The sequence below is a fragment of the Tiliqua scincoides genome, chromosome 1 (genome assembly GCF_035046505.1).
Source record: "Tiliqua scincoides isolate rTilSci1 chromosome 1, rTilSci1.hap2, whole genome shotgun sequence".
Classification (NCBI taxonomy): Eukaryota; Metazoa; Chordata; class Lepidosauria; order Squamata; family Scincidae; genus Tiliqua; species Tiliqua scincoides.
The window spans coordinates 201,243,394-201,266,417 of record NC_089821.1 but is presented as its reverse complement, the minus strand read 5'-3'; the positions used below and the strand labels follow the sequence as shown (position 1 = coordinate 201,266,417).

Genomic DNA, 23,024 nt, shown 5'->3' with positions numbered 1-23,024 from the left:
CTGAACTTTAGATTTTGTCAACTTTGTAATTTTTTTTTCCATTTTAGGATGCAGTCCTTAAACTTGTTACTCTGAACCTGTTGCATTGATTTAAGTGGGGGCTGTGCTGAATTAAGCAGGTTACGAGTTACAGCTTTAGATTTCTTTTGGGAGTGGAAACAAAACAGCCATAGAATCCTGGCCAGGCAGTCTGTTTTCCTGAGGCTTCCAGCCTAATAGATCAGCTCCAAGAATGATGCCTTACCTTCCAAGCCTCTGAGTGCTTATCTGAACCAAACTATAAGAGGCTCGCCCATCTCTTTCAAAACATTAGGTTTCTCTGTTCCTTTTATATGTGTTTTATGAAGTGCTGAAATTTTATTTTAAATCAACAATTTGCTCTTTGGTTCCAAGCCACATCCCTGGGCACCATTTTTCATTGTTCTCCTGCACAACGATGCTTGCCATGAACAAAAATGAAATGGACTGGATCCTTACCAGAACCAGTGGTTCACACAGTCTGCCACAAGAACAAAAATGACCTTTTAATGTTTCTAATGATGTTAGCTTAAGAATGTGCAAGAGTCAAGCCATCAAGACTGTATGGTCTGGAAACATTTCTGCAGTCATGAGTCAGGTCTTGCTCTGTGACTGCAGGCTGTTCCATGGCAACAAATAATTTCAAGTTTGCACTTGTAGCAATTCAAAATCACCATGCAAAGAAGCCCTTGTTCTTTCCAGCAGTAATCTGTACTCATCTTTTTAAAGGGATTTTGCCAGTGTAAATTTAGCATCATGTAAGCTGTGTTGCAACCTTCTCTCATGAGATTTGGGACTTCCAAAATGGCAGGGTATGGGCACACATGCTTCAGAGACTCCCACAACACAGTAATAAAGTATCAGAAGTGGCCCTTAGTGTAGGCAGCACACTGGGTGCATCCATATTCTACTAGTATTTCCTAGAGTGAAAAGTGTGAAAGTCAGACATCTGTCCCTAAAGGCTTCATGTCTGGCCTTCAGGAAGGGCCAGCTGAAGTTATTGGGCTACCTGAGGCAGCCCAATACTTCCACCCTCTGCTCTGTTCCTCAAAACTTGCACAGTCCTTATCTGCCCCTTCCTTTGTGTAGACACTTTAAACAAAGCAGGAAATGTGGAGCATGCTGGGAGTGATCCTAGTGCACTCTGCATTTCCTGCTTAATTTAAAGAGCCCACGCAGAGGAAGGGACAGATATGGAGGCTGGCTCTATTGGTGGTGGACTGGAGGGAGGCCGCAGACATCTGTTTGTTACCCCATCTGTCACCAATGCTAATGGCATTGTTCACTTCATGGACAGGCCAGCTGTGCCTTCAGGCATCAAGTATTTATTGCCACCAGCACTTTGGACCCATGCTGCCATATAAAGTGTGAGGAGGCTAGGTGTCTTTCAAGATCAGCCTTCCAGATATTCTTTTCCTTTCCATTTCTGGTCTCCAGCTGCAAACAGCCTGTAGTCCACTAATCTTCCTGTTTTCCAGTTGACACCCCTGGAGGAGGAATATGATTCCCTTCAGCTGCACTGGACAAGTCTGGAGCAGAGCTGCAGACTCTGTAAACTTTTGTCAGCTCAGCTCATTGTAGACTAGGCATTTTGGCTCTATCATTTCACATCTGATAACGCCCTTTTGGTGCGCCTGTATAAAAAGAAGGCAAAGACTCTTTTGGACGACAGTCATTAAAATCTGTTTGTTAACTATGGAAAGCAAAGAACAGTGGACATCAGCCATTCAGGAGAGCCATTTTAGATCTCAGCAGGGAGCAAGGAGATGACAGTCACATAGGAAAAGAATTACAGCATGCTTCAAAGGCCCATTCTTAGAGAAATTCAAGATTCTGTGATAAAAGTCGTGTGTGCGCTGTACTTCATAATAATTATAGCAATGACTTCAGAACATCAAAAAGCCACTCTTTTCAGAAGCAAAGGGTTTATGCCTTTAGTGTGAGGGAGGGAGGGGGATCATAAACAGCAGCCATGGGGAGCTCTGTTCTTAATTTGCTTTGTGGTGTTGGCCCCACTAATTGGGTAATAAGATACCTTTTAAATTGGTGGTTGTCTTATACTGATCAGGAAGAAAGCAACTTCCCCTGTTCATCCCTGCATAATAATATATCTTTTGGTAGCTTTTTGCTGGTGTCTCCATTGCAGGAGTGGCATCCGAGGTCAGCAAGTTGGGCACTGGCCAGAGGCCCACCCCCCCTAAAGAGTCCATCCGGCCAGATCAAGCCATGAATTCTTGGTACTGTTGACAGAAGTAGTAGTGTCCAATGCACCATTGGGTGGGTGGGAGAGCTCAGGGGGACCAGCGCAATGCTCTGCTCCAGGGCTTCTAGCAACCTGGAACTGCTCTCTTGTGTTGTCCTTCTCAGATTATGAACACTTTTAGGACGGGGAACAAGTTTCTTATTCCTTTTGCTACAATTACCTTTCTTTGCTTCTGAAAAATAGTATAAATATTCATTATAGGAATGATACACTGTCCCCGGTTTGTGGGAAAGCACTTCTTCTGTGGGGTGCACTCCATGAAACGTACATCATGCTGAAATATGTCTTCCCATGTGAGCTGGTCCATAGGCATGAAACATCTCCATACTAACTGCCATTACACATCCTTTTGGCACAGATGTAGAGATGCCAACAAGGCCAAAAGGGGCATTTAAACAGAATGCTCTCAGTGTAGATTGTCACCATGGATTATCACTTTCAGTGGTCTCCATGTAGGATTCCAGTGTTGAAATGGGCCTTTCGAGTGCATGACTGCAGTCTCATTGTACTCAAACTGGAACGGACTACATATCTTTTTTGTTTCTCCTATATTTTACAGGTCAGCTATAGTACATAAAATTCTTTGCTTTCCTATGAGAATGCAAGGCGTATTTTGCTTTTACAGCTCAGATAGATGTTTATGTTAATATAATTGCCATTTGTGTAAAAACACCTTATGGGTGTCAAATGTTTATTTTCTTCTAATGGTTCTATAAAATCTCCTTACCTTACAAAGAAAACATGTTTTTCTAACTTCATTCTCTGCCTGGAGTCTGACTCTTTCTTTGTTCATTCTGGCATCTTTACCATAAGAATTCTTACGCGGCAGTTCATGAAGGAGAGCATTCAGTTCTTAGAACAAAAGGCATCAGTTGGTGATGACAGCTGGAGTACTATCATGCATCCTTCAGATCCCCTAGAACCATGGAAGAGAGGAAACCCACAATAAAATTCGAGGTTGCACCTTCTGTGAATGAAGCACAGTCAGTGAGTGCAAGCTTCTTACAGAGGTAGGAGTGCTCTGCTCATGCAAAGGGGTCCTTCTAATTGTATAAAGACTTTGCACAAGTAAATGCTCCTTCCACATCTGGAGAGAACTTGCATTCATGCTTTTGTTCATGGAAACATTATTCTGGAAGTTTCTTTCGGTTTGGAATTTCATTTTACAGATTCAGAGCCCAGTCGTGAAGCCCACAGTGCCAGCGATATGCATATACCACCAGCTCTAATTGTCCTAAACACGCCGTAAGACACACTTACGGAACTGGGAGAGGGGGAAGTGCTGGAGCTGGGCCAGTGCCAGTAGGTGCTGAACCTTAGCACCGCGTGGACCACTGGCTGGCACTCCTCCAGCACTGGCCATTGGTAAGATTTCTTGGGGCCAGGTAGTAGGCAGGGAGTGGGCGGAATGGGGCAAAGAGAGGGTGGAGAGAGGGGAGGATCATGCCAGGGAGGGCAGAGGAGATGGCGGCAGCTTTTGCTGTCACACCCTAATCTTCCTGCAAAGCTGGTTGACCTGACATGGGTCTCCTCAGCTCTGCACAGCCACAGAGCTGAGATGACCCATTGGCGGTGGTGCAGAGTTACCCGGGGTAAGGGAGTAAATGCTCCCTTACCCCAAGGAGATTCTGGAGGTAGTGCCCACAGGATGCAGCAGTCGCCATTTTGCACCATTGCAGCCCTGGGTGCCAAGGCATTCAGGATTGGGCTGCCTGTCAGTAGAATTCCACAGAACATTGAAGATTTTGACTGGTTTTCCTTGTGCTAAAATTTCATTCAATACTTTCAGTTGCTTATTGTCAGCCAAAATCCCTTAGTATTTATGCATGTGCACATTGCGCTCATGGTCACGTTGCATTATATGTTTTGCATTCTGCATAAATGGTTCTTTATCACAAACATAAAGATAATCTGATTACAAAGGTTTAAAATACCATGAACACTCCCATAACTAAAAGTGTTTTTGCATGAAAGGGTTGCACATATAGTTGGTAAAAAAAGAGAAAATAGGAGACTGAAGATGGCTTGGAATGTAAAAGTTAAAATATTGTGCCCATGAAACCTGTCATGCTCATTTGCATAAGAGTAGCTCATGTGTAAAAGTGTCAGAAGCATGGCAGATATCAAAATGGGCATAAGGATTTTAAAGCTACAGAAGTGACAGAACTGTAAAACTTAACCAAATTACCTTTTTCAAAAAGTCACACATCTGTGAGGAAGGAGCCTTTTAAATGGGGGGCAGTAGGAAGTATCATTGGTCCAGATATGTGTATATATGTTTATATATGTAGACTGGCATAGCATTTTGGAGAAGGTCAGTAGAAATCACTGACACAAAGACAGTCTCAGCAATATACCCAGGCCAACAGTCATATGGGCATGGGTCTTCTTGAAGATAGATTATATCTAGGATTTCTTGAAGTTGCTAGGCAGCAGTGTTTTGCATAACAGTCTTCTGCAACAGAGATGGTTGGAGAACAGACAAAATCTGTCTAGGGAGTTTATATCCAAGGGGGACTTCTTAAAACAAAGGCCAAATGACTGCAGACCTGAGGTCATCTTGCACCCTGCCCTCCTGGAATGAGGCTTGAACAACTACAGCAGCTGCCAAAGGATTCTACCTCACCTGACTGTTATGCCAAATGGCGCCGCTTCACAGCTTCAAGAAATCTGAGATAGCATCTGTCTCTCAGCCCCACATCAATGGCACTGTTATAAACAGGGAGGGCCCAAAACCTCCTGGCACCTGAGGTGGCATGCCATATGTTGCCCCATCTTACCTGATGGTGCTCTAGCCAACACCTCCACTGATCCTTCTCTTGCTCTCTGGATTCAGAAAGGAAAGGGGGAATGGAATGGAAAAAGTGTGGGGGAAAGAGAAGTGGTAGCCTAGTACAACAGAGATGTGTAAGGGACACTCTAGCTCACCCTGCTCCTCTTCTCCACACTTTCTCTTCCACTCCATTCCTTCCACTCCTTCCTTTTCAAAGTCAAGTAGTATGAGGAGGAAGCAGGGCTACAGAGAGGTTAGTTCAACCCTGGGGAAGATCTTTAATGAGGTGCTTGGATGCCTGGCCCCCCTCTATCCTCTCCATTCTGGGATGAAGCATCCCAGTTGTTGAGGCAACCAGGACATGCTTCAGGGCATTTGAGGGCCACACAGGTTCTTCATGCTCAGTTTCCAAAGGGTAAGAGCTGAATCCTATCCAACTTTCCAGCACTGATGCAGCCTCAGTGAAGTCCCAAGGGAAGCAAAGAAATGTTCCCTTACCTTGAGGGCACCTTCATGACTGTCACCCCACAGCAGGATGCAGTGCATGCTCCACTGGCACAGCTACATCAGTGCTGGGAATTTGGACAGGATATGATCCTAAGTCCACTACCAGACACTGTTGAAGGCTGGATGGCAATCCTGCTTGGGGCTCCATTTATTTATAGGGACACTGGGGAATTATCTCCAGCAGCCCCATGCCCTCCGTGGCCCTGGGAGAAAGAGCAGTGAAGATAGCTTTGGGTGGCAGAGAAAAATACCCACTGTCAATCTACTGCCTCAGGAGGCTGCTTGAGGTTACCTTATGATTAGGTTGGCCTGGGTTCAAAACTTCTATCGAGTATTTTATTGAGTAAAAAACAATATGTAAAACTGATAGAAATGGTGGAGCAGCAGATTCAACATAACATAACCGACTACTAATTGAAGATTCCATTAGGCATCTTAGGCCCAAATCCTAACCAACTTTCTCACACTGACATAGCTGTGCCATTGTGGCATGTGTTGCATCCTGCAGTTGGGGGGCAGTCATGGAGGCTTCCTCAAGGTCGGTGAATTTTTGTTGCCTTACCTAAGAACTGCATTGCCCTTACGTCAGTGCTGGAAAGTTGGTTAGGATCTTGTCTTTAAATACATATAACACCATCTTTGGGACTATAGACACCATTCAAGGATAAATATAAAAAAGCAAATAGGTAGAACAGAGCCAAAAATTCTACCCAACTTGTGTAATTTCAGCCAAATGTTGAAGCAGTGTGTGTGTGTTTTATTTACTCCATAATGCCTCTCTGATGGCACTACATCATCACATAGCGCTGCTCACAGGGACATTCTGGGGAAAAATAGAGGCTGCCACCCAGCAGCTACAAGGAGGAACACAACATGGTCAGGGGTCATTTTGCTCTTCCATGTCTCCTGAAAAATCCCTGAAATGACACCCTTTTGAAGCCTTTAAAGTGGTATATAGGTATTTCATGCTTGTATGCAAACATGTTTCCATATTTAGATGCTGGAAAGTTCCTTGTATGAGGTTCTTCTTGCATGAGGAAAGCAGCTGCTGTAGGAGAACAAAACAAGCCTTGGCATGTGGAAGAAGGTTATTTTGCTCCCAGCCTGTCTGTACTAAAATTTACAAATGCATGTAAAGGTGCCATTTCTCTGCTGTATGAATACCATTATTTAAGCTGGCAGGGATGTCATAAAAACAAAGTCATCTTGATTTACTGTGACCTGAGCAAAATGGTGGCACTTTCTAAAGATGTCTCAGAGATAACTCTTGTGTTATCAATGCCCAGAAATTGCCTTTTGAAGTTATCCAGCATTCTGGAAGTGAACAGCCTCCCTATTTATTGGGTCATGTCATGCTCTCATTTCCATGGAAAGTTTTAAGTTTTTGCAGGGCTGTCAAAAGAAAAGAAAAGAATTCATGGCGAAAAGACACATTAATGATTCCAGCAACAACAGAAATTTTCCATGACTGAAAATTAAAAAAAAAGTACAGTTAGTGTCATTTTCCTTCAAACAGCCAGATGATTATTACAGATTTCTAGTTTTTATTCCCCCCTCTAAAAAAAACAACCGCCCACAAAATCTTCATTTTTGAACTGAAAACAGAATATATTTTCAGTTTCCTGACTTATCTTTCTTTCTATATGCTGACTGGAAAGACCAAAAAGCTCTAGAATCTCCTCTCCATTGCTACCCAGTCGGGCAGGATTCAGATGTACACACTCAGGCTATGACAATACTGGGAACATTCTTTCTTGCTCAGTGTGACCCAGATTCATTCCTCTCTTTTGCACACCTCAGTGTTTTCACTTCTCCTCAAGCCTTCTGCTCTGCCAGTGCCATGTTATCATCAGCAAGCCATGTCTATATCCTTCCAAAAATTAGATTATGATTTTAAAAAAACAACACTTTCCTTCATTTATCTGGAATTATGTTTCTCAGCCTGGAACAGTAATAATTGTGTGCTGCTCTGCCTTAAAGACCACTTTACATGTTAAAATTGCCACATGTTAACAACTCTGAATTGCTATCATCACATAGAAATCCATTCCAAGCAGATGGGGCAATTCTTTTTTGTTGCAGAAAATCCCTTCCTCCCTCTTGCTTTTTCGGTCAGCAGTGTACTGAATTGCCAAGCCAGTTTGGTCAGCCACAGATTTGGAACGTTAACAACCACCACATGGAGTGATTCAAAGTGGCCTCCATGTGGTGCCCAGTAATATGTAAATAAACCCTTTGTTCTAACTGTAATTAGGTATTTAGGGTATTTAAATAATTATGACATTGATAAAGGTAGGAGTTTAAATATAAAATCTAAAGATGATATGTACATAAAAACACAATATGTATACAGCAAAAGATACCACTAATACAATGTTCAATGTCGTTAACAACCTAATCCTATTGAAAGGAATCTAGCAGAATGTGTGTCCTGATGGTACTGGGTACCACAAAAGCTTCCAAAGTGCTTTGTGGAAGTGGAGGGAGCTGGCACAAAGGCTGGAGTTGGCACAAGGACAGGCTGTGGGCAGATACTGGTGGCAGCAGTGGCACTGATATTCTATGCCCCTGGCCCAGGCTCAGCAGATCCAAGCAGGATCACACGGATCCAAGTAGGCTCACCAGGGACAAAGCAGGTAAGTAAAAATATTTTTTACTTAGTTTTCCATTGCCGTCTGTTCCCTGGCCAGAACATAGCATGCAGCGAAGGCCACATCAGTGCAGCTGCATGCTCTGGTCCAGCTCAGGATAGTGCTGTTAATGTGTTAGTTCCACAGTCTGAGTAAATAGCTTTTCACAATGATACTTATCATACTACGTGTGCTCCTGCATTCTAGTTGGCTAATAAATATTGACATTATCTAAGATGGTAAGAAGGGTTCAAAATCTTAGGAGTCTTCTATTGCAAAAGAAGTCCATCAGGTAATTCAACAACCTGGCATTTCCTTAGAATGCTTCTTCACATTCATGCTTTTCAGTCCATGCTTTGTTTTATTACATACACTCCCTTTTTTACGTACAGACTAGAATTAGTTTCAAATTCTGTCCACGGAAGAGTAGTGTGCTGAGTAGTATTTTTAGATGATTTATCAAATATAAAAATTTTCAGGTCTTTTGCTGCATCAAGTCTGACTTCACAGCTCTTGCTTGATTTTCTGCTCATACAGTTGATGCATCAGTAGATGGTGCTATTAATACAGTCATCCTAATGCTTTAACAAAGAAATTGTCTGAGCCTGAATAGCAGCTTCCAGCAATAGTAGTCCTGACTGGAAGGATTTTTAAAAGACTTCCTTCTTTAATTGTTGGTCTTTATTGTGTGGAGAAGACCAGTGTTCAGTTCAGCGCTACTGAAACTACAGAGACTGTTTCATAATTGTCTGGTGAAAATTTTGATGGTTTTCAAGATTCAGGTGTCCAGGAATGAGTTTCACGAAAGAAAATGTCATTTCCATCTTGGAGGAACACACAGCTTATTTTACTGTCTGTCTACAATGGGATGTTTCAAAATTACTGTAGATTTTACTTGTACCATATATAGTATACTTGTCATCACAACTTATACAAAATTGACTTTGCTATGTAATAACAGTGGAAACAATCCTATCCAAATAACCAGCACTGGTGCAGCTGCAATGCAGCCCTGAGAACAGGGAACGAATGTTCCCTTACCTTGAGGAGGCCCTTGTGACTGCCTCCCCACCACAGGATGCAGTGCACGCCCCATTGGCACGGCTGCACTGGCAGTGGAAAATTGGATAGGATTGGACCCACAGTCCCTAAGGAACAGTGCATGCTTGTTATATGGGATGCTAATGATATTGCATAGGGGACATGGGACAAATGTGGACTTTTCTTGATGATATCCCTGACTCATAATAATCTAGAGTTGAGGCTATACATACTTTTCACTGACATATTTAAATAAAGATTGAAGGTGGAAAATAGGAAGCTGTCATTTCATTCATAGACTGGCATGCATTTCTGAGCCTTGTCTGGACGTGCCTCAAATGAGACTCGGAGCAAATGATGCCAGGTAGACCCATACATAATAAAATGCAGAACAAGAGAAGAGATCACCTACACAATATACACAACATACTAAAAGAGGAGTACATGGCATTTGAAAATATTATGGACATTGCACTTAGAATGAATTACCTGCTTCATAATATCAGGCTAGGCAGATAGCTATACTTTTAGCACAGTCTGAACATTGACTTAAGTTCAATTGTTATGGCATGGGAGTGCTGCTTTTCCAAGGTGGCTGAATCAGCAGAGGTTAGGATTGGGCTGTTATTCTATTTCCTGTCCCAATTCAGCTGCTGACGTTAACATGATTTATCTCACCCAATCCTATACTGAACTGGGTTGCCGGCCAAAACAGCGAAAAAAGGAAAAAAGAAAAGAAAAAGAAGGCTGCTGATGGAGTGGAGAGTGCTCCATTGGCAACTATTTTGGGAGCACTGTCACAAGAGGCGGCAGTGCTCCCTGGACCTCTCTGGACCTCATTGTACCCGCCAAAGCAGGTAAGGCAGCAGTGGGGGTGGGGAGGGGGTGAAACAGGGCAAGGATGTGGGAGGAACAGGGCGGGGAGGCTAAGGGAGGGGGTGGATCTGGTGGAGATGGCAAGTGCTGAATCCTCTCCTCTCTTTTGGCAGCCTCCCTGCCCCCTTTCTCTCTTTGGACTTGCAGCAACTGAAGAGCTGCCACAGGTCTAAGGAGACCCATTGTGAAGCAGGAGGCTTACGGAGGATAAATCCCCTTTCCCCTCCAAAGCCTCCCTATCCATCCTCCCCTCCCCGGATATAGCACATTCCTTCTTGGTGCAGCTGCATCAGTAGGGGAGGGGAGAAGGATACAATTGGGCTCTCACTCTTATTTTCTTATTCCTACTTTCTGTTTCTAGTTTCTTTTTAGAACATGGGGTGAGACAGCATGGGGAAGAACAGCAGCCATGCATCTCCTAAGTGCAAAATGGGTCATAAATCAAATGTTGGCATACCAAGAATGTCAACCACATGCTCCATGTTTTTGGCAGGTCCCATTCATCTCAGTCGGTTTTGTGATTAAGAACTTCCAGATGGATTGTGACCCCTTTTCTCTCTCCTGTTTTAAAAAAATGAACTTAAACTAGTTGTTGCAGCATATAATACAAGAAATGACTATGGCCAATTCAGATGACTGTTCCTAGAAATGTGGCCCTTGGATTAGATCTGATGGATGCCCCTTTTTCCAGTTGGATAAACAACAGACAAATACTGAAAAGATGTGTATTCTCTGACACTGCCTGCCTGTCCCTCCTTCCCTTCCTGGAATTGGATTTTTTGCTTCTTCTCTGGCACTACATAGCGGGTATGGTTTTCAAAAAGTTAATATCAGAAGCCCAATTCTATCCAACTTTCTAGTGCTAATGCAACTGTGCCAATGGGGCATGTGCTGCATGATGTGGTGGAGAGGGCAAGGCAGGGGGAATGTTTGTTCCAGCTGCATCAGTGCTGGAAAGTTTAATAGGATTGGGCCCAGAATGTGTGTAATGCAGGTTATCATGATGCCATTGTGAAGGCCCAGGCAAGTCCAAAACATCTGTCTAGGCAGCAAAAAAGACTGTCTAGGCTGGGAGTGAGCCCCACCAAACTCAATGGGACTTATTTCCAAGGAAATAGGCAGGGAACGGCATCGTAAGTGTCTCTTATGAAAGTGGCCTGTGCAATTTCTGAATTGCCAGACATTTGGAAAGGACTCTCCGTGTCTTGAAAGATGCATATAATATTTGTCAAGTGGTTCTGGAGAAGCCTGGGATAGAAGAAGTTCTGTACATCTGTTAACTGTTTTTAGAGCATATCTTTTTCCTTACGTAAATATTTGCAAACAGCACATGTGTGTGCGCACACATGAAACATGTATATGTAAATTTAGATACGGAACATTACATTTTGCTGGCTCGCTCTGAGGTATCCACGGGTTGATCGAATTGTTCTCGTTAGCCAAATGCTGGACCTGATGCGATGAAGGGAATGATGGACTCATTCACTTTGAACCCTCACATGTGCTTTTAAAGAGGGGATCCTTAAATGTCAGCAGGAAATGAGCTACTTAGGAATAAATCTTATCCAGATTCGTTTTAAGATAAATTCTTCTGATCAAGGTGCTGTTGAAATATTCCACATTTTCATTTGGTGAGCAGATGTGAATTGAGCAAATTTGGCTTTTGTTGGAGGACACCTAATGATAAATTAATCCACCCAGCCCTCTGAGGTGCTAAAGCTGGGGTTTTAAACTACTGGCTTTTGTTTTGTTTGAAGAGGAAAAAACTTAGCAGAGATCAGGATGCTAAACACAAAAGTTCTGTCTTAATCCCTGGAAGTGTTTGGAATGGAATAATTTTTTTAATAGACCTCAATTAACCCTTTGCAGCAGTGTCACATTCTAATCTACAATACGCTCATTGAAATGGAACTGTAACAAAAGGTCCAAATCCCTAATCTGATACACAGGAAGCTCAGTTTTATTGATTTGTGTTTGTACAGAGCTCAGTCCTATTGATTGGTTTAAGATTCAATGGGACAAACATTGATTTATGCTGCTTGCAGTGCAGGTTTTTGTAGATTACCCTAACAAAAGTAAACAGGATTAGACAAAGTCAAAGAGGACAGGTCCTTCATTGGCTGTCTCTGTACAGGGGCAATATAATGTTAAATGCTAGATACTGTGGCACAAAAGGAAAAGGCTGCCACCATCCTGTTTTGCTTGTAAGCTTCTACAAGCATTTGATTGGCTATTGTTGGTCACATAACAATGACCCTATATAGGCCTTTGTTCGCACCAGCAAGACAATTTTTCTATATTGAATTTAGGTGGAATTTATTCAGCTGTTTACCATCCAAATGCCATTTTTATAAGTTCCTGGGTTCTCCTTATTTGCCCTTGAGCTTGTGGTGAAGAAATAAGATATCCTTCTGCCCTCATGCAGAAAACCACCAGACTGAAAGAGATCACCTGTGTGAGCATCTATGGAGGGCAGGCCATCTGAGGCCTGGTTTGCATGATTTTGTTTCACCTGATAAAAGGGGACTTATTTTCCACCATCCCCACCTGAACAAACGAACCAGAGGTTCGTCATGTATACTCTAGCATGAGAAATAGATGAATTCAGCATAGGTCTATCAGTTCTCAATGGCTCTGGTGAGTTATGGGAGAAAGATGTGAATAGGGTCTAATCTGCAATGCAGTGGGTTAAAGGCCAAAACTGCTTCCTAGCTCATTGATGAAGATTTCAAGTCAGCGTTTCCAAGTCAGAAGCAACATGGCTCTTGAATGTTTGCATCTCATCATTCTTGAGGCAGGCAAAGAATTTCCACCATAATCCTTTGCAGTCTTTTCAGTACCATATATAATACGTTACCCAAACCTACCTAAATCCACAGCCCAATCCCCATGTGGTGATGTAGCAGCGCAGGCATGGCTCCCAGGATATCCTGTTGGGGATTTTTGGCTGCTGGAGGTTTCCTCAGAGTAAGCCCCAGCAGCTGCAACAGGTCAATTTGGACTTCTGCCAGCAATATTAGTGGCACAAGTCCACATTGATCTGTGCAGGCAGATCAGGCCCGGGAAAAGGGCTTGGATTCAATGTGCACCGGTGCAGCTGATTCCTCCTTCTCCTGGGCCCGATGCACCACCACCACCACCACCACCCCTGTTTCTGTTTGGTTGAGATTCCTGATTGACTGGAATAAATTGAGTTAAAATAGAAATACTCAGGAAGGAAAAATGGCTGCTGAGCCATGAATAAAGACAAACACAAAGAGTAAAAAAGAAAGATTTTACAGCAAACATTTTGCTCTCCCCAAACATTAACCAGAAACTACTAGATGATTTTTTTAAAATAGTACAATTGTTTTGGATGACAGTACAACAAGGGTGCTCATGTGGGAATTAGTTACTCCATAGCATACTTAATAGTTGAATCACTTGGATTGATGCTTAGGTTCACAGTTGGAAGTAGCAAAATGTCATTGTTTTTCCCACTCATTCAAAGTAGAAATATTGACAAAGTAGTTCATGTTGGGGATTGTGACAATTTAACATAGATTAAGTTGTAAGATTTGTATAGGGAGAAATGGACAGAATCCATGTTTTAATTTGGGACAGGCAGGTACATGTACAGTTGGAACTTAAGTATCTATATTTGAAAGGAAATCCCACTTTCAATGAAGCTTTCTCTCAAGTAAAGTGGGCACAGGACTGCATCACTAGGGCTACAGTCTTATACCAAGTTCCTCATGTATTATCATTATACCTGGAAGTAAATCCCATTAACTCAATGGACATACTTTTGAGAAGACATGCCTAGGGTTGTGCTGTAAAGGTAGTCTTGCAGGTACCCCTTTCATTAAGAACATAAGAACAGCCCTGCTGGATCAGGCCATAGGCCCATCTAGTCCAGCTTCCTATATCTCACAGTGGCCCACCAAATTCCCCAGGGAGCACACCAGATAACAAGAGACCTGCATCCTGGTGCCCTCCCTTGTATTGGCATTCTGACACAGCCCATTTCTAAAATCAGGAGGTTGCACATACACATCATGGCTTGTAACCCATCATGGATTTTTTCTCCAGAAACTTGTCCAATCCCCTTTTAAATGCGTCCAGGCCAGATGCCATCACCACATCCTGCGACAAGGAGTTCCACAGACCAACCACACGCTGAGTAAAGAAATATTTTCTTTTGTCTGTCCTAACCCTCCCAACACTCAATTTTAGTGGATGTCCCCTGGTTCTGGTGTTACGTGAGAGTGTAAAGAGCATCTCTCTATCCACTTTATCCTTCCCACGCATAATTTTGTATGTCTCAATCATGTCCCTCCTCAGGCACCTCTTTTCTAGGCTGAAGAGGCCCAAATCCGTAGCCTTTCCTCATAAGGAAGGTGCCCCAGCCCCGTAATCATCTTAGTCGCTGTCTTTTGCACCTTTTCCATTTCCACTATGTCCTTTTTGAGATGTGATGATCAGAACTGGACACAATACTCCAGGTGTGGCCTTACCATCGATTTGTACAACGGGATTATAATATTAGCCGTTTTGTTCTCAATACCTTTTCTAATTATCCCAAGCATAGAATTGGCCTTCTTTACTGCCACTGCACATTGGGTCAACACTTTCATCGACTTGTCTACCACCACCCCAAGATCTCTCTCCTGATCTGTCACAGACAGCTCAGAACCCATTAGCCTATATGTGAAGTTTTGATTTTTTGCCCCAATGTGCATGACTTTACACTTACTTACATTGAAACAATCTGCCATTTTGCTGCCCATTCTGCCAGTTTGGAGAGATCCTTCTGGAGCTCCTCACAATCACGTCTCGTCTTCACCACATTCCACCAGGTTTCCGTTATGCCCACTATGTCAATGTATTCCCTCATCACCAGACATTCCAGTTCTCCCATCTTTGCTTGGAGACTTTGGGCAGTTGCATAAAAGCATTTGTACATGGAATGCCCCAGGATGGGCTGCTTATTAGCTCTTTTGTCCCCACATCATTGTGCCAAACCGTCTATCTCATCCCATCATGCTACCATTCCCAATTTCTTCTCCTACTCTGCTTTTACCTTTTTGTTCTCTAACCTCCCCATCCTCGTCCCACAGGGATGAGGAGTTCTGAACCGGATGCCCCTCGGCTCCTGTCGGCTTTCCCCCAGGGATTAGTTTAAAAGCTGCTCTGCCACCTTTTAAATGTTATGCGCCAGCAGTCTGGTTCCATTCTGGTTCAAGTGAAGCCCATCCCTCTTGTACAGGCCCCGCTTGTCCCAAAACATTCCCCAGCGCCTAACGAATCGAAACCCCTCCTCCCTACACCACCGTCTTATCCACGCATTGAAACCACTGATCTCTGCCTTCCTAGCTGGCCCTGCATGTGGAACAGGTAGCACTTCAGAGAACGCTACCTTTGAGGTCCTGGCTTTTAGTTTCCTATCTAAATAACCTACATTTGGCCTCCAGGCCCACGTCGTTGGTGCAGATATGCACCACAACCGCTACCTCCTCCCCAGCACTGTCTACCAGCGTGTCTAGATGAGAAGTGATGTCTGCAACCTTTGCACCAGGCAGGCAAGTCACCATGCGGTCCTCACATCTGTCGCAAACCCCCCTCTCTATGTTTCTAATAATTGAATCCCCCATTACAAGGAACCCCCGACCCCCTTCCTGCCGAGGAGTATCCTGAGTGCGTTCGGATATGGGCCCGTCCCCTGGAGAAGAAACCCCCCCCCAGGGAATTGTTTCCCTCCTCTCCAGGATGATGTCCTTCAGCCCCGAGACTTCCCACCCGGGCAGCTGAGGAGCTGCACGCCTGAGGTTGGGACGAAGCCTGATCGTCCCCAGAAGTCTCCCCTCGGTCCTTCTCTGCCTGCCTCTGTTTCTCCAGGTCGGCCACCAAGGCTTCAAGGGAGCGGACGCGTTCCCTGAGACCCTGGAGCTCCTTGCACTGAGGACACACCCATGACTTATGCCCCAGAGACAAATAGTCATACATGTGGCACTCGATGCAGAACACTGGCTAGCCCCCACCCTGCTGCTGGCTGTCTGACTGCATAGCTTTTTTATTTTATTTTATTTAGGGGTACTTGAAAAACCCTACACTGGTTAGCAGCCCTCTTCTCAAGGGAAGAGAAGGGCGGTATCTGGGGCCCTGGCTTCCTCGCCCTGCTGCTGAACTCGCACAGATGCTAAACTTGCAGTGCCTTACCTGGCACTTTGTTCCTGAGGCACTGGGTTTCCCAGAGGCCACACACACTTCTGCAGAGAGGCTCACGCAGTGGCAGGCACTAGCTTTATACTCCTAGCTAGCTCCTCCTCCCTCCCTCCTTGCTGATTGCAAGGGGGCTGGTCTTCCCAGGTGAGATTACAAAAGATTAGGAAGAGAAAAGGCTGCTGATGGGCCTAATCTATTCTGTAGGCTCCTGAATGGGGTGCTTGGATTTGCTTAATGGGGCTCTTATCACCTCCTAAAGGACAATGACTATGCTAATTTGCTAAATTTATGACTATGCTAAGCTAAATTGCCCTGGCTGGCTGGGAACAGGCCCTTCCTAGGTTCTTACCCTCCTAATTCAGTTCTCTTAGGCTGGACTGTTTTTTAACCTCAAGCTGCTTTTTATTTGAGTTTAAACTGCACTGGTTTAAGAGTTTTTTTGGGCTTGGGAGAAGTTACACACTAAAGGTTTAAATTCTGTTTTGCCCTGTTTATAAAATAGACACCAAGTGTACTTTCTCCCCCTATTACCCTCTTCTTTGTTTAGTTTGGGCTCTAGCTTCCTATCTAAATTATACCTCCTGCTTTTATTAAGTGTGCACCTTTATTGAAATTATTTTTTTATTCCCTGTTGTTGTCATTCATATGCTATCCTTATCTTTTCATGGATAACTGAGCCCATTTGGTGCATTTCTTGTTTCCATTTTCTTTCATCCCTTCCTTCCTGTCCTTTGATTGTGCAGACTGGCTGTGGCAGGTCATTCACACCTTTTCCTAATTAGAATCTATTATCCGGGCATTTGTCAAAGGAAAGTATTTGGCTCCACAGAAATAATGTTGTAATACGGGTGGAGTGCAGTTCTTGTTTGAAAATTCCTTCCATGACTTTTCTTCTTCATATTGAGCCCAAATGTTTAGCTGCAGGAAAAAATATAAGCAGGACTTCCCAGGGGGAAATGCTAATGCAACCCCTTCCCCCCAGTACTGTTGGTGACTTTTATTTACGGAGAGAGAATTGCATCTAATGGTCATAAAAATCAGGCTACTTTAGCCCAAGCAGTTAGAACTGAGGGGCTAATCCTATCCAACTTTCCAGCACTGATGCAGCCGCAATTCAGTGCCCTGACTGCCCCCTATCACAGGATGCAGCACATGCCCCATTAGCATGGCTGCATCAGTGCTGAAAAGTTGGATAGGATTGGATCATTAGGTTCCACATAAACATGTACAGCAGCGGTTTTCAATCTTGCTGGGAGTCCAAGAGCTGCTTGTAAGTGCTTGGAGGGGGGATGTGCCCCAGTAGTGCTGCAGCAATGGCAGGTAATGAGGTGTGGGGCATGGAGGCATAGAGAACCAAATTCATGGGTATTGGAGGGGATGCCTTTATCTTGCTATCTTGAGTGCTCTCCGAGGCATCTGGTGGGCCATTGTGAGAGAGCTGGGCTAGATGGGCCTTTGACCTGATTCAGTGGAGCTCTTCTTATGTTCTTAATTTTCAGGCTTCTCTTATAGTGTACTTCCTGTCTCAGCTACTCACTGTTGTCTATGTCTACTGGTGGTTGTGCAGAGTTAGGCTATCCAAACCTCTATAGTTTTCCTGACTGACATTTGGGTTGGATGGAATTTGTATCCTTCTGTTATTCTTGGAGAAACAATCACCACAGGGATGTTCTGCTTCTTCTGCTTAAAGAGGTGTTTTTTCTATGCACTGTATTGTTTTGCACATCTGATATCTAGGGAATAATTGCTAACATGCATATGGTAAACATATGAAATGAGCGTAAGTAAAATAGATTTCAGAAATTTTAGTTTGCAAGAATGTTACACTTATGGGATGATCTGATCTTACTTTTCTTTATTTATGTCTTCTCGATAAGTGCAGAGAGAAAATGGATGAGAGAACTATGCCTTGCAGCGCAATCCTATCTTGCGTTGGAACAGGCAGGCCAGGAGGCCCCCAGGTAAGCCACCGCAGCACCAATAGGTCTCCCCAGACTAGTGCCACCACCAGAGGTGGCATAAGGCCAAGGAGAGTGGAGCGACTTGCAGCCGCTTCCCACTGCTCAGGGAACGGGGTTGGGATCCGGCATAACAGCTGAGTCCTAGCCCCGCCTCCTGCTCCCCACCCAACCCCCCTGGACCACCCTCCTCCCGCCCTCCCCTCGCCTTGGAATGCCTCCCTCCCCAGGCCCCTACGTTGGCCGAGCTTGATCGACACAACCTACGTGGGGCAAGCTGCCATGAAGGCGGGATGCAACCTTTGTGCTCCAGTGCATCTCCATGTGCTGGTGTGGCTTGTTCCTGAGGAGGTGCAAATGTGCTTTATGGCATGTTTGCAACCCTCCTGGGCCAGTGCAAGGGACTTGTGCTGACCCAAGGGCGCTTTAGGATTGCTCCCTTAGTGAAACCTGGTTTAGGATTCTCAAGTCAATACTGTAGCAGTTGCATGAACTGAGTGGAGAATTGAACTAGATAGTCTCCAAGATCCCTTCCAACCCCAGCACTCTATGGTACTTCTTTAAAGTCAGTGTCCTCCTAAAAGTGAGGCACTGGGGATAAGAAACTGTGGCTGTTCCCTTTCATGCCCCACTTGTGTACTTCACAGAAGCATCTGGTTGGCGCTATTGAAAACATAATGCTGGCATGCTTGGTATCATCCAGCAGGACTCTCCTTATGTTCTTATCAATCTGTTTGGTCTGGCTGTTGAAAAAGCAAGGCACGAGATCCTGGGTCACTTTCCCTGACCTTGCCTGCTCTCCTGTGCATTGAATAAAGCTTTCCTGTTAACCTAAATTATGCACAGCTTTTGAACATCTGTTGGACTGAATGTTAATTGGGAAGCATTTACAAGGCAGACACTGGGGCCTTCCTGATCTATGCGTCAGAGTTTCTTTTGCCAGTTTCAAGCCAGAGACATGATTTCCACTGGCTTTGTGGAAACATTTTTTAATAATTTTAAATATCAACAAACCCAACATTTTTGAAAATATGTATTAATATTGAGCAGTGGTTCTTTTTTTAAAGGCATAATGCTGAAGAAACCAAAGCAAAGGGCACATTCTTTTGAAATGCTGTTTAACAGTATCATTTGGAAAACTATTTTGTCCACCTTTAGTTACTCTTACAACATTTTGGCTGACACAATAACCTTTCGTTTAAAGCGTCCTGATTTAGAGTTTTGCTATGTTGCTGTGTTGTGTTTTGTTTGTATACTAAACCCTGTCTTTGAAACCCACACTGAAATGATGAAGACATACCCTTGCTAGGCAGGTGGTCTGTCCTTGGATGCTTTGCCATTGGAAACAGATGTTCATGAGTATGGGGAGTACAAAAACAAAGCAAGTCTGAGATCAAGGGACAGCTGAATTGTATAGGCAAGTAAGAGAAATAGATTAGATTTGTGAGGTGTGTGTACTTCTTTTTTTTCTTCATGGAATCTGGCGCTCACTACACCTTCATGAAAATGAGAGTTTGCAAGCTTTGGGCAGCAAATGTTGCAATGAATGGTTGATCTTGCCATGTCAAAGTGGGCTTTGCAAACAGACGGTTGACTTGATTTAGCTGCTCTAATATCATGGTGGGGAAGAGCTGGGTGATAGTGATAGGTGATATCCCCTGGTTCAGTTAAGAATGGGCTTGGGATAAATTATTAGAGAGAGAGAGAGAGAGAGAGAGAGAGAGAGAGAGAGAAATTTTTCTCAAACCTGTTCCAGAGTTTGGGCCCCATTACATTCCTAAGGAAGTGATTGGGAGCATGATGGAACCTCCATGCCTCTTGACCCTGCCTGGCCCTATCCAAAAGCCCCACCACTATTCTGGAACATCTCCCACATACACACACTTCTGTGTTCCCCGCTTTTCCTCAAAACATACTGGTGATTGCAGTTACGGGTAAGGCTCATGGTGAGGTCTCCTTTAATCCTTTAGCACTGTACTACTACCCTCGGAAAAAGGGGCGATGGGAAATATCAATTTGGTATCCCTTCCGGTCACATAGGAATCGGATTTGCTATGGTTATTGATTGATGTTCAGGGAACAGCATTGTGCATGCATGTGACAGCTTCTTGGGCAACAGGTACTATGGGAACTGTTGTGACTCTGAATGTTCCTAACAGAACCTAGTTCCCAGAGCCAGAGTTCATATAGCCAGATTTCCTGACTCCATAATTTTCTCAGAGAAAGCCATCCCATTTCCCACACTACACTTCTACTGTACTGTACAGTACTGATATCCACTGTCATCTTAATAACTCAAAATTCACAGTTATCCCACATGGCAAACCCATTCAAATATGAGTTACAAAGCAAAATTGGTGGGTTTTGTCTGAAGTGTATAATTACTTCTTTGAGAGTACCAATTAGATTTAAACAGGAAAACCCAAACTCTCATTTGAGTCATTATCTTTAATTCTGCTGCATTTTAATGCTCTAGCAACAGTTTGTATAGCTCCACTCCATTTACTTTGGACCTCCTAGGTTTGACCTTTTACGTGCTTAGGCACGTAAATATTAATTTGTTTGGATTTTTTAGAACTACATTTTAAACATAAACAAGTATTTGATTTATAGAAACTAAACAGATGGCTCATGGGTGAGCATAAACACAGACCTCCACGAAGAGGTGCAGAAAGCGATCAGCCCCCCGATCCTCCTTGCTGCTTCTATGGAGATGGAGAAGTTGTAATGGCACCATTTTCTAAGGATTAGTGTACACACACACCCACACCCCTTTGACTTCTGCTGCAAAACCTGCTTGCTTTCACTAACTCACACTAGACTCCTTTATATAACTAATCTCCATTCCTTCCATACTTCTGGCTAAATCTATGTCTTGTCATGTAATTGACTCTTAAAGCAATTTCACTAGTGACCCAACCACATGAATGCATTATGCCGGTGGAATGTGTGTTCCGCCAGCATAATGCCCTTTGTCACTATTGCAAACATGATACCGCCAGAGCATGCGGACTGGCCACTGCTGAAAGTGGTGAGCAGCCAGATCTGTGCGAAGATGAACCAAGTATGCCTAGTGGTGCAAGCCCAGTGGTGCGGGAGGGAGGCTTGGAGGGGTGGAATGGGGTGGGGGGTGGATGGAATGAGGAGGAGATGGAATGGGGTGGAGGATGGATCAGGCCCAGGAAGGGGGCAGGCTCAGTGGCAGCAGAGCCCTCCAAATCCTAATCCAGTTCCTAGGCCTGATTCACCTTTGTGGGTCAACATAAACTGGCAGTGATATTGCTTGCACAGGTTCAAATTAACCCCAGGTGGCAGCTGGGGCTTACCACAAGGCAAAGGAACAAATATTTCTTTACCCTGAAGAGGCCTCAACATGCTGAAACTCCCCCGTGGGATACAACAGATGCCGCAATGGTGCCATTGCATTGCCACGCAGGAGGTTTAAGGTGGATTGGGCTACCCATGTCTTAGAGGTAGACCCCTCTTGCAGTAACTTGTTGCTTTAGGGAGTATCCTGTTACGCAGACATCCTCTCCTGCAATTCAGGGTTCCAAAGTTCACAGAAGAACTTGCCCCACATTGTGCACTGATTTCTATAGACAAGTACTGGATGTATGAGGCCCAGAGAATCACATCAAGTACCTCAGCCCCTTCCCATTCTCCCTATGTTCAGAGAGCAGCTGGAAAGGATGACTGCATAGGGCTTTATGGCTGCTTAGGAGTTCAGACTTCATAAATGTTTTACCTTGTGTAGTCTGGCCCTTGGGCCATAACATGCCTGGTTGTCAGATATTGTTGAACGCTTCCTGTGTAAAAGAAGCTTAATACAAGTTTTCATAACCTCTTGACACTTCTAAAACTCATGGTCCCTGTTTGTATATACCAGTGGTATTCAAACTGGGGCGTCGCAATGCCCCAGCCTGTGGGTCCTGGCCTCTGCCCCCTTAAGGGGCAGGGCAGCCAGGAGACGGGGGAAGGCCGCTCAGGGGGGCTGCAGGGGCTTGGGTGCACTTGCCCAAGCCTCCTGCAGCCTCCCAGGGGTGCGGGAGCCCTGCGCAACTTCGGCAGGGCTCCCCAGGTCAGGAAAAGTGAAAGCGGAGCGATTGCGCCCCACTCAACCGGAAGCGGAGCACGATCGCTCCGCTTTCCCTTCTGACGGGGCTGCAGGGACTGGGGTGCACCCTCCAGTCCCTGCAACAGCCGTCGCTGTGTGCGGGGAGCCTTGCGTGAGCGACTGCAGGGAGCCCCAGGTCAGGGAAAGGGAGAGTGGGGCGATCTGCTCTGCCTCCACAAAAGCGGAAGTGGAGCGCAATCACCCCACTCTCCCTTTCCCTGACCTGGGGTGCCCTGCAGGCGCTCACGCAGGGCTCCCCGCACACAGGGACGGCTGCTGCAGGGACTGGAGGGTGCATCCCAGTCCCATCAGCACCCTGAGTGACGTGATCCTGGGGATTGTGTTGCTGCCTTCCCCCTGCCCGTGCTGCCTCTCCCCCCACCCCTGCAAAGAGTTACTGCGGGTTTCAAACTCTTGGAGAGTTTGAAAACCGCAGGTATATACTGTTACACAAAGATCTCCTCATTTAATACAGAAATGATGTGGGTGCCCCTGAAGCAATCTTCCCTCTCACTTTTAAGTTACCCTTCAGGATGAGGCACGCTCCTGTCTTATTTTGTTTTTCTGATTTCTGCCAAGGAAAAACATGTTTTCTTGCAGTAACTTATTGGAAAACCACAGGGCTGTAAATTGAGCAGTG

The 23,024-nt window shown here is 44.6% G+C and overlaps 1 long non-coding RNA gene across 1 annotated transcript in view; it reads right to left on the bottom strand.

The window, feature by feature from the left end:
• Nucleotides 1-23,024, bottom strand: part of LOC136636201 (uncharacterized) — a 46,952-nt gene that overhangs the window by 2,696 nt on the left and 21,232 nt on the right. Inside the window, exon 2 of the long non-coding RNA XR_010793506.1 lies at nucleotides 3,009-3,197. This is a non-coding gene — a long non-coding RNA (uncharacterized lncRNA). The remainder of the gene's footprint in view (nucleotides 1-3,008; nucleotides 3,198-23,024) is intronic.